Consider the following 12,929-nt stretch of genomic DNA (forward strand, 5'->3'; position numbering starts at 1 on the left):
CAGTCTGAAGTCTCATTGAGACATAAGAACATGCTCAAGTGCTTTGCTGAACAGGAATGGATGCAAGCATGTGCTTAACTGATTTGCTGAATCAGGCCTTTTGTGTGATTTCTCCCTCCCCCCAGGCAAGCAAGGGATTCTTTCCTTTAGTCTTGGAGTTTAGAACTGAGGTGAAATCTGAGGTATCAAAGGACATGCTCAAAGAGCCAGGACTCTCTAGAAGAGTCCCAGGTTCTCCACACAACTCCGTGGATCTTTCCTTTTGCTCGTAACAGCACATATGCCTTTAGAAGCCCTTTGGTCACGATACTGCCTTAACCAATCTCATCTTGTCTTAAGGAGAATGGAGGAAAGGTTTCACTGTATGGCAAGGATGGCTCAATTTTCAAAGTGACTAGTGATTTTGGATTCTTCCATTTATAGGTGCTCAACCTGAAATGCTTTGAAAGGCCTGACTTTCAAAGCACAGCATCTTCTGAAATTCAGATCCCCAAATCTCTAGCCACTTTTAAAATCTTGACCACAGAGCTTCATTTATGTTCTTATACATATGTGTGTGAGAGACCTTCATTCTCTCAGATATCACCTAATCAAAGCCTGGTTGCTCCTTAGCTTGTATTAACATCATGTCGGCTGAGAAAATATTTTAATTCTGTCATTTTGCTATTAAGCTGAAGCATAGTATGGAGAGAGAGAAAGATTTAACAGATGGATCCTTGAAGCTCCACTAAATAAGATGTGGACAGAGCCACTAAATCTAATAAGCATATATTCAAATCCTTTCAGAAGTGATAAAGAAAGTATTCAATTCGAAGACATGGGTGCCCACAGAAAACCACTTTTGTAATTTGCATATTATAAATCATAGGATAGCAGTTTTCAACATTTTTCATCTGTGGACTCCTAAAAATTTTTGAATGGAGGTGTGGAACCATTTGGAAATCTTAGACATAACATGCAGACCTCCTGGGGTCCACTGACCATAGGCTGAAAACCACTGTTCTGTGATAACGACCACCTTTTGCGTACCCTTTAGACATAGTCTGCAGACCCCCCACGGGTCTGCAGATCACAGGTTGAAAACGACTGCCAAAGGAAGTTAATGAAAAACAAAACAATGGAATACTATGATATGAATAATAAAAGGTAGTTACAGTACAAGACAGGTGCCTTCAAAGGAAATATTGGCATGTGGCATACTGAGAAGTTTATGATCTTCAGCACCATAGGAAGGTGTCCATCTTCAAGGATCTTGGATAGGTAGGGTTTGGTTCACCACTGTGTTTCTCTAGTTTTATGCTTCTGTAACTCAATTAATGCAGTGGTGAATCAGACCCTTACCGTTTTGGGCCACCTCTACTATTTCACTCAATATAATCAGAATGATTGACATCTATCGGATACCTTTTATCCAAAGATCACCGTGATTCACATAAACTTTGTCCACTAATTACATACTTTGGCCTAAATTCTCTGCCTTAATCCATCTTCATAAGATACTCTGCTCTTCTTACATGTACATAATCCCCACAGGCACTGCCTTTAAAGGATGTACAGCAGCACTACCTAATTCCTGGCGGAAAGCAAAGATCAGTGCTTCCAATGGAAAACATCACTGTTTTTTCAGTAAGGAAGATGTGAAATTAAGAACATAAGATCAATTTCTCTTCTTATTGCATTATTCAACATGCTGGCCTAATTGTACTCAGGTACACCCATTCAGCCCACTTGACTTCAATGGGGTTAAATGGGTGTAACAGAGGAGAATTCAGGGGTGATATAAACAGTGGTATAAATTGAAACACATGATGGCACAACAGTGAAGGGGCAAAGCACAGGTGAGTAGAGAGTAATTCAGTGATTCTCTAATGCCAACCAGAAGAGGGCATAGGTGGCACATAGGGTTTTACAGAGATTCCCTGAGTTGGATAGCTGCATAATAGTTCATTGAATGATGGCATGCAAGGTTTCTACTCAGATCCAGTAGCCCACTGATCGTCATAATCATTTCAAAATGTGTACATGGATAATATTTAAGGAATTATGTATCTATACTGAAAATTATGCTCTTAACGTCTTGGAGTTAAGCAGGTCACCAGGAGATGACATACCTCAGAAATGTTCTTTTTAGGCAGGAGGAAACAGGCCCCTGTCTGGCCATTTGGGTACTCTGCATTGTATGGCTCAGGCTGCATGCCTATTTACATATTGAGCCAGGTATGAATTGAGAGATAGCAAAATCCACAAGAAAGGAAATCTACATGATGAAATAAACAGCAGTGGGGTGTATTGTTTATAAATAAAGACAATTGATTGGTTTGGTATATCTTGAAGTGCAAAGAGACACAGAATCCTTCACCTAGAAAGCACACTGACAGAGTGAATATCTTATGAAAGAAGGGTCACAGCCCACCTGGCTTTAAAGTACTGCAAGGATTATGGGTGAGCGATATCTGGTTAGACTTGAGAATATCTTGTTAATTAAGCCTAGGCTCTAGAATGCATGTCACAATTTTATTTTATATGTAGCCATTTGTTTCCAATACTTCTACTTGCTCCCAGAATCCCTCTGCTTTATTAAACAAACATATATTTGACTTCACAATAAATCTAAGTGCTGTGAGTTCAGCAGAGCAGTGATCTGAGGAGGAACTGGCAAGCTGGAGGGTGCACTATTTTTTGGAAGCAATGGCTCAGTGAATACTATGAGTGTCCAGTGGACATGGCGGCTGGACACTCCAGGGAGACACTCAATGGGATTCAGCATTGGCTGGTGCCTATCACTAACCTGCAGAGGGATTGTGGGTCCTGCAAAGCCTAGAGGAGGTGCTTACATTGCCCGTGGCTGGTAGAGTTGGGGACCTGACCCCCAGTAGGCAGTAGGCTAAGGGCAGGTAGTAGTGAGGTGCCTCCCAGGCCTGGGTACTCCCAGGAAATGTCACAGACCATAACAGAAAAAGAAACTAACAGGAGCGGGTAAGCAACATCCCATTCCCCCAGCACAGCCTCAGCCACACACGGATTGAGTTACATCCTCCCATTATTTGTTTTTTCTGACAATTTACAGGAATTACATGCACTTACCCTGATTTACTTGCATGTAACTTGTATCACCATCTCTCTGGATTTAGCTCTAGGGACAGATCCCCAGCAAACATCAATCGGTGTGGCTGCATTGACGCCAGTAGACCTACGTCACCTTACACTAGCTGGGAACATAGCCCCAAGCATCTAAATTTTTTTTTCAAAGTTTCACTCAAAAGTAATTTCATTTGAACTTTTTTTAATTAAAAAAACATATACTCAAGTCCTAGGTGGCTCATTGAACAGGAGCTTCTGTACTTTCATCCTCTGTGGGTCAGAGGAGGGTAGGAGCTGAAGCATGAGATTAGTACTGGAAGGTCTGGGTCTCAGCAGGGGCATCTCAAGAGGTCACTTTCCTTGCAGATGATGATATGGACTAGCCACTGCCACTGGGGAACAATGGAAAACTGAATTGAAAATCATAGCATGAGCTGCAAGTCCTCTCTGTGGGGAAACACAATTCTTGAATTTATTAGGATAGCTGTTGAGATACCTACAACTGAGCTTTCCTCTTTCCTTCATAAAAAGGATGCTAATAGATTAGATAATCAGCACCGGATACATTTCTGCATGAGATTGGAGTTTGTTGCCTTTCTCTCTATTTTACAAAAACAAACAAAAAAAACCCCAAAATCCCTTTGGACTCAGAATTTGCTTTTAAAGTATATGACTTGCTGTATAAATTCAAACTCCAGGCAATACAAATATTTAGTGGCTCACAAGCTAAACATGAGTCAACAGTATGACACTGTTGCAAAAAAAGCAAAGATCATTCTGGGATGTATTAGCAGGAGTGTTGTAAACAAGACACAAAAAGTAATTCTGCTGCATTCCGCGCTGATTAGGCTGGAGTATTGTGTCCATTTCTGGGTGCCACATTTCAGAAAAGATGTGGACAAATTGGAGAAAGTCCAGAGAAGAGCAACAAAAATGATTAAAGGTCTAGAAAATGTGACTTATGAGAGAAAAATGAAAAAAACTGAGTTTGTTTAGTCTGGAGAAGAGAAGATTGAGAGGGAACATGATAACAGTTTTCAAGTACGTACAAAGTTGTTACAAGGAGGAGAGAGATAAATTTTTCTTGTTAGCCTCTGAGTATAGAACAAGAAGCAATGCACTTAAATTGTAGCTAGGGTGGTTTAGGTTGGATATTAGGAAAAACTTCCTGTCAGGGTAGCCAAGCATTAGAATAAATTGCCTAGGGAGGTTGTGAAATCTCTCATTGGAGATTTTTAAGAGCAGGTTAGACAAACATCTGCCAGGGATGGTCAGCACTTAGTCCTGCCATGAGTGCAGGGGACTGGACTGATGACCTCTTGAGGTCACTACCAGTCGTACGATTCTATTATTTTTTGCATCTGCCTGTATCAGTTGTACAATATGTTCTGGTTCTATTACACTGGTACTAAGAAAGTGGGGAAAACTCTGAAAGTCTGATCCAGCAGTGTTTTATTCAAGATATATGGAGGCATAACTATTGATTTGAATGGAGTTGCTCCAGTGTAGAACAGGGATAATGCTGTAGTGAACCAAGTCCTGTGTATTCGTGTTCAACAAAACAATTGGATTGTCTGATCACACTGCTCTATAGTTAGAACCTGCCAGGGGAACTTCCCACTGTACTTTGCTACCCATTATCCATTGCTAGTTAATAACTTGGCTAAATCCATTCAGCCAATATATTGTAAGTGTCAGGTTCTTAATTTCCTGTCTTTTTCATCTCCCTGAATATCTAAATAACATTCTTTAAAACTAATGCCTAGAACGGACCTCTACCATTATCACCGATAGAATTCACTTTCTAGAGCTGGAACAGACAAAGAAGCTATCCAGTGTGGTATCCAGTCTTTGACTGCAGTCAATGCTGCAAAGCATAAGGTCAACATAACACACACTTGTGCTAAGGTTTAGGCCTGGTTAGTACTTGGACGAGACATCTCTGAGGGCAACCCATGTGCTGCAGAAAGCAGTGCTGGTGATTCAGCAGGTGGCCTTGAGTCAGAACCAGTGCTCCACAGTCTGAGCACTATAGCAACACTCCAGCACAGCATTTAAGAGCAGACATAACGAAGTACATGAGTGTTTCCATTGATTTCAATAGGGCTATTAAGCATGTGCTTAAGTGTCGCACTAGATTGGGAAGGTGCTGTCTTTTAGATCAGATATAAAACCCAAACAGGGTTACACAACACAGGGGTAAGAGTGTTTGAACTCTGCCTACACTCATGATCCCGCCAGCACTGTAAGCCATGGAGCAGCATCAGTGATAATGCAACATCGGAGCTTTTCTGAACAGTTCTAGCTTGGACATAACCTTATTTACAGCAGATATTGTAGCCATTAGTAACAATCCCAGGGGAGTGGCAGTCTTTTTCCACTATCATAACAAATTTCAGTACCAGTACCATAAAGCTAACAGCTCTGAAGGTGGAGTTCTTATTTCCTCTTGTACAGAAATTCAATATCCAGAGGGGAAATAAAAATAAAAATAAGCAATGCCCATCATTTGACCTACTGGCTTTGTACTCAGACCAAATGTCTTTTTTCTTTTAATATTGACTCGTTCTGTCTCCATTTCATTCTCTGTGTTAGAGAAATGTCATTTGAATTGAATTTAAATTGATTGAAATAAAATGTTCCAGGTAATGTTTAAGGATGCTCACTGCTGCTGACCGTGCTGCCCTCATTTTAATTACAATCTCTGGACTTTTTCTTATGGTTATTCTTCTTTTTGGCTCCAAACTTTTCTAAAGGTTGGGACATGGACAGGATGTAAGAGAAGGGAAACAACTATATGGCTCAGTCATAGGTATCTAAAGCACATTTAAGTCCAAGAATCAATGTATATCTTTGCAATATTTTAATGCACCAACAGATAATAAGAACAACATTCTCTAAGGGTATAACTCAGGAAGTCTTGAAAATAGCAACCATGACACCAATTCTTTTTGTGCCTCAATATTTGTTGAAAGTTTAGGTCACTAGGTTAGCCTGAGGAGATACACTTCTCATTTTATGAGACTTACAGGTATACAGTAAAGGCTGACAGTGGGAATTTGAAAAGCCTGATATTTTCCTCTTAGTTGGCTTCTCCCCAACCCCTGGTATTTTCTCTACCATTTGCAGATAGATAGATAGATAGACAGATAGATCTAACCACTTTTTTTAAAAATATCAGGAAATAAACTATGCCTTACTTAGGTGAATTCAGACAATGACGTGACCTACTAACACAAGTAGACTTTGTGATCTACCTTGTCTCTGCATTCCTCTCCTCTATTCATTGCCTATTTGTATCTCTTTATTGCACCACCAAGAGTTCTGAGAACCACAGTAATCCTTCAAAAGCCTGAGGCTAAAAAAGTATGGCCTAAAGAGGGGACAATGGCAGTTATGTAATTTTGCTCCAGCAGGAATAGTTTGGAATACATGTAATGAAATTTTTAATGAACTTTCAGATAAATCAGTAAAGCTGAGGTATATGTCTCAGAAGCCCAGTGACTGGCATACACTAACAATATAATGCAGGATGTTGTCTAAAGTAGCAAGCAACAGCATTGAGCAATCCCAATTTCAGTTACCTATAATAATCCTAGATTGTTTTATATTGGATCATTGGAAAGAAAACAAAATAGCAGGTGCCCCAGGCATTGCAATGCTAGGGTCAAATCCTCCTCCCCTTACTTATGCAAGTACTTCCTGAAGTTAACTGGACTGCTTGCATGAGTGTGATGAGCGTGATTTTTGCCTTTATAACAATGTGTAGGAAGAAGGATTTGGGGCTAGTGCTTCAGTGTAATCTGAGACCTAATGAAACTTCAGTCCATAGGGTTTTGAGAAAATTTCAGTTAGTTTCTTGTTTATTTCACAGGTGACAGCAAAAAAAGAAACAAAGCCATCAATTTCCACCTATTTAGCTATATGTCTTATCTAGAGATCACTGTAGAGCCGAGTGCCTCATACTGCACCCAATAACTGAAAGCAGTGGTTGCTGGAGTCAGGCTTCATATATTCCCAGGGCTGTCCTTAGCCACAGGCAGAACAGGCAGCCGCCTAGGGCACCACTAGGTATGGGGGCACTGCTCTGCTGAGAGCCCGGACAGGTGGGAAGCAGTGGAGCATGTAAAACCAGGGCTGCTGGGTCCTAGGGAGAGTGAATGCAGCATAGTCTGAGGGAGGGGATTGGCTGCTGGGGTCACTGGGAAGGGGTGGGGGAAGGAACTCACCTGTAGGGTGACCAGATGTCCAGATTTTATAGAGACAGTACCAATTTTTGGGTATTTTTCTTATATAGGCTCCTATTCCCCCCCAGCCCCATCCCGATTTTTCACATTTGCTGTCTAGTCACCCTAGGTGGGGGTAATTGGTATATAAGACAAAGCTCCAACTATCAGGACTGGCCCTATAAAATCAGGACATCTGGATCTGGACACCCTAGCTGGGGAGCACGTCTCTACCCTCGGCTGGCAGCGATCCATCTCTTCCGGGGAGAGCTGCACAGGGCAGGATAAGCTGCTGTGGCTCCATGGGTGCCCTGTCCCTGAGATCAGATGCTCTGCTAACTTCACCATGGTCTGTTGGGCTGGCGGTGGTGCCTATTGGTGTGTGATCAGACCTGAGGGTTTGCTGCTGCTGTTGCCACTCTGCACCCCAAGAGGTGGATTTTGGGGTCCTGCAGTTTTCCACCTATCTCCTCCTCTACTGCAGCTGTTGAACCAGCAGGCTGGGGGGGTGAGCCAAGGATGAAAGCAGTACTGCGTTGCCATTTAGATTATCATTTAACAAATTTGTTTGCCAAAAATGCTTGCTAACAATCCTGAATTCAATTTCAATATTTTTTAAAAAATCTAATAATCTAGCCAAAAACAGACAATTAGTTGTTGACAATTAATTTGTGACAACTTTGGTAATGGGGAAGGGAGTGGGCCCATTTTCATCAGAGAAACAAAAAAATCTTGACTGACTTTCCTCTAGCCCTGTTACTTCTAAATTTAGAGTCCTCCAACAACTGTAATATGCTCATCTCTTACTAGTGGTATAGAGCAGGGGTGCAACCTACAGCATCACGCGCCAAAGTGGCACACCGAGCTGAATTTTTGGATGGCAATGCAGTGGCGGGCTGAGTGCTCAGCCTGCCACTGCTTCTGGGGTTCCTGGCTGCTGCCCCATGCCCAAGTAGTGTCCCCCGCCACCGACCCACTCAGCAGCCTTGACCTCACTGCTGGTTCATGGGGACCCCCAAGGAACCCCAGGCTGGCAGCACGCTGAGTCAGGGAAGACAACACTGATACCCTGCTGAGCACTTCAACCTGCTGTTGGCCTGCGGGTCCAATATCCTGTGTTCTAGACCTGTAGTTTAATTTTAATATTTTAGAGTAGACTTGTGGCGGTTGGCATTTACAGCCAGCAATGGTGATAGTGAGAAGCATGCGCCCTCGAATGTCAGGGTCCGCATAGTTACTGATTCAGTGAAGAACCGAAGGATGAGCTTGTGCCTGCCGCCTTTTGCTGGGAAGAGGATGGTGATAGCAGTAGTCCTCTAAGTTCTTTGCTCGCTAAATGATGATTTCAGACATCCATGAATATTTATTTGAGATGATCAAGAGCAAATTGCTCATCTTATTTCACAGCCCTCATAAGTCATGTATTTACATGTGATAGTATACTTACTCACAGAAGGACTTAATATGTCGAGTCACTTAGATTATAAGGATAATTTAAAAAAGTTTCCTACTTCTCCAGATGGGCCTTAGCAGGACTAAATTCACGCAATAGGAAAACAGAGCAACTAATGACAAAGTGCAAGAACCATAGAGCAGTGGTCCCCAACTGTTTCGTCTGGTGGTACACAGATGAAGGACCTGGCAGGGACCGAGCATCCGCTGCGCTGAAATGCCCGGCGAAATTTGGCAGCATTTTCAGGCAGCGATCGCCCTCTGAATGACGCTGCTTATCGCAGCCAAAAGTGGCGCATCAGAAGGCGTTGCCTGCCGAAATCTGAATTTCGGTGGCATTTCACGGATGCTATCCGCCGCCAGTATGTAGGTGACAGCGGAGGCCTTGGGGCACCAATGGCCTCGGCACCAGACGTTGGGACTCTGTGACCTAGAGACGCACTCTGAGCACAGCAATCATTTCATGTTAAATGACTTGAACTGTAAGAATTGAGTTGTTGCCACATAATCGGATGAATGGACATATACAGTTTATCACGCAAACTTGTTGACATATATCCTAATGTGGTAATGTGCCACTCGCTATTCTAACTGAGCAATTCCTGTACAGTAGCATCAGAGAACGGAGTTTCCAAAACAAGCTCATTAAAAACTAATCTCCGCTCTATAAGAAGTCTGGAACTTGATTGGTCTTGCTATGTTTGCATCAAACAAGGCATCACTTCGTCTTTGTCATACGATGACATTATTACTGATTTTGTAGCCAGAAAAGCAAGAAAGATTGCTTTTAATTAAAAACAAATCCTTGTTTCAATACCTCTTCATATAAATTTCCAATAAAATGTTGACAAATTAAAAAAATTATATTATTTGCATCATTCTGTCCAATCAGAATTTTTTCTATAGTGCTACTTCTTTAGTGCTAGTCCATCAGCATTACAGTGTGCTTAATTAAGTTAAACTTAATTAAAGTTTTAATAACATGCATGTGGCAAGTTTTCCAATAGTGTAAGCTTATGTTTGTGTTGCTAAGAGCAAGACAGGCACAGGGGCACCAGTTTAATAATCCCGCCTAGGGCACCATAAATCCTAAGGACGGCCCTGTATATTCCTTTGTTTTCTTGTCGTTTACATTGAGAACAACAAAGTGATCCTTAACCCATATAGGGAATGGAAAACTTTAGGGATTCATATTCCTGAACTTGTATGCTAATGCATGGAACCGTCACTGGAAAGAAGGGAAAGAAAAAAGAAAAACTTTGAAAGAAAAGAGATCAAGCCCTGCGAGTTGGCAGCTGCCTTTGTCTTTCCATTCCTGCACTAGATTTTTTTGTCCATCTCTCTCTTTTAAATTCTCCAGTGATTTTAATTAAATTCACTAGGTTTGAAAGGAATGGTCACCACCTCCCATCCCTGACAGGTACCATTAATGGCAACTTTGCAATACTCCAAAATGGATAATAAACACAGTGAAGGAAAAACATGCTCCTGAGCTTAGCAAGAGGTAGCATGGCTCTGAGGTATATCTACAATAACCCTTAGTGTTACTGAATTATTTGAAAGTTGCTTCAAAGCATCATTTGTGTATATTCACCCAAATTATTTCATCGGTAATATAGTACTAATTCTCATGTTAGACAGAAAAAATGTAAGTTTAACAGAAAACTGAGATGTTTGGAGTTCTGTTACTAGACGAGCCACTTGGTGTGTTTCTTAATAACCAAATACAGTTAATTTAAATAATGCATCCCAAGGCAATGTGAGCGATACTAAAATAGCTTAGATTATGTATCATTCCAATTTAAAAGGCTATAGATTATTTATTACCTTAATTTTCCTCTTAATGTAGACATACATATTTAATAATACATTTTACCTATATTTATTTCACGTAGCTATTTGTGTATTGCACTGATCCCCAAGTTGTTTTGTAAATTCATGATTGTTCTGACAGCAAAGAAATATAATGAGAGCAATAGGAGTGAAGGATTCACAGCTCAAAAGCCAGGACATTATCCTATAGATAGTATTATCTGTAAAAGACTGGAGGAATGTCTCTCACAAACGCTGAAAGATATAGACAGGACAAGAAGAGAGGCAATTCAGATGCATTTAAGAAATGAAAAACCATAAACTAGATAACCACCAGCAACATAAAAAGAGGTTAGGTAACAGAAACTAGAGAGTCATTGAAAAAGCCTGAAGCAGAGATACAAGGTGTACTTTTCAAAAGCACTCAGCACTGGCCTATGGGCAAGTTGAGCATCCCCCACAAAAAAAAAAAGAAAAATCAAGGCACCTCAAATTTCTAGTCACTTTTACTAATGACCCAGAGCATTTTGTAAGAGTATTTTCGTTCAGTGTTGGTGCTGGGTCTTTACGCTCAGTAAAGCAAAACAGAGAAAGTGCAGCTACAGAGTGGGCAAAACATAAAACATGTTCTGCAGCTAATGCATAATAAACATCCCTCTGTCTCCAAATATCCATTCAGTAGCAATGACTAGGGTGACCAGATGTCCCAATTTTATAGGGACAATCCCGATTTTTGGGTCTTTTTCTTATATAGGCTCCTATTACTCCCCACCCGTCCTGATTTTTCACATTTCCTGTCTGATAACCCTAGCAATGACCCATCAGCCAATTATTATAGATCTTTTTTTGCCTGCAAGATTATTAATCTAGGGATTCATTCCTGAATTTTTTTTCCTGAAGCAGGTCACAGGAAGGGAGGACCAGATGGTGTTGGTGTTGCCAGTAAAAGACCAACGGCTGCTATAAAATTTTGAGGGTGTCTCCATTGCTATTGGCATATCACAATATAATATCGTGTGTGTGTGTACACATACGTACATATACACAGATATGGCCTTCAAGCTTGAATATGGATTTTTTTTTCCTGACAGAAAATTATGTTTTAGTAGCGGAGGCTATACTTCGCCTAAAGCGTGTCTGGCAGCCCTAGTGACTGTTAAAGTTAACACTCCTGAGAGTATTGTAGGTTGGACTACAAGTGACCAGTAGACTTGAGAGGATTTTGCCTGGTAGGCAAAGAAGAGGTAAGCAGCTGACAGTGACTTACCTTAGACACCTTGGGTAACCCTGAAAAGTATCATGGGGGTGGGGGAGTATTGTATATTCTTATGTAATGGGCCATAACACTGACTTAGCAATCAACCAAGGCAGTAAACAGCAAACACCTTCCAATCATATCTCAAACAGGAGTTATGCCAATTAGCCCTACAGTGTCAGTGAATCACAGTCATTGCCCTGTGCTTTCTTCTGCACAGCAAGCTTGTCATTCAGGACATGGCAAGTAATGCTCTGGTTTTTCATTTTGATGTGATTCAAGGCATTTCTGTTTATTAGAATTTTATTATGCAACAAGATGACTTATGCATAGGTATATTATATGATGGGCCACATCCTTAGCTGGTATAAATCAGGATAACAAGTCATTGGAGCTACTCTAACTGATGATTTGTCCTGTTGCATTTAGTGCAGCAGCTGCATTATGCATCTCCTCAAAATATGGAGTTTAAGGAAGCTATTGCCAAACTATGACGTTCTACATTAGCAAAAATAACATAACTGTCTAGTTTCATGTACTCTTGGAACAAAGGTTTGTGCATCTGTATTATAGAGGTGCTCTCCTGTAGTGATGCTACACGGGAAAACCTAATAATGATTCTTTAAAAATCAGTGTTATCTAATTTGGAACTACAAACACTAAAATGCCTTAATCATAATTGTCTGATTATTGCATGTCATCACGCTAGGACAGAGTTGAATTTGTGTGAATTTCCTAGCTGTGCATTTCCTACCTTAGCATGTCTGGTTTACTTTTGCATATAACTTTAACTCTGAATTATCTTGGTTTGTAATGCTTGGTTTTGGGATAATTACAATATCCCTGTAATATTTTTAACCTTAAGCTACTGATAATACTCTCAATCATAACTCCACCCTAGTGTAGTTTTTTGTCTGGAAATACACAATGAATACAGACCAAGGGAATGTTTACTGTTACCCATGAGGTACCACGTTAGATGAAAATGGTGGTTTTGCTCTTGGCAGCAGTCTCACCGATATACTCAATTAAAACCTCTGATACTTTTAGGAAGGCAGTCCAACAGAAAACTAGGAAATCTCCATTTCCTTTAACCTTACTTT

Source organism: Chelonoidis abingdonii, chromosome 22 (genome assembly GCF_003597395.2).
Source record: "Chelonoidis abingdonii isolate Lonesome George chromosome 22, CheloAbing_2.0, whole genome shotgun sequence".
In the NCBI taxonomy this organism is placed as follows: Eukaryota; Metazoa; Chordata; order Testudines; family Testudinidae; genus Chelonoidis; species Chelonoidis abingdonii.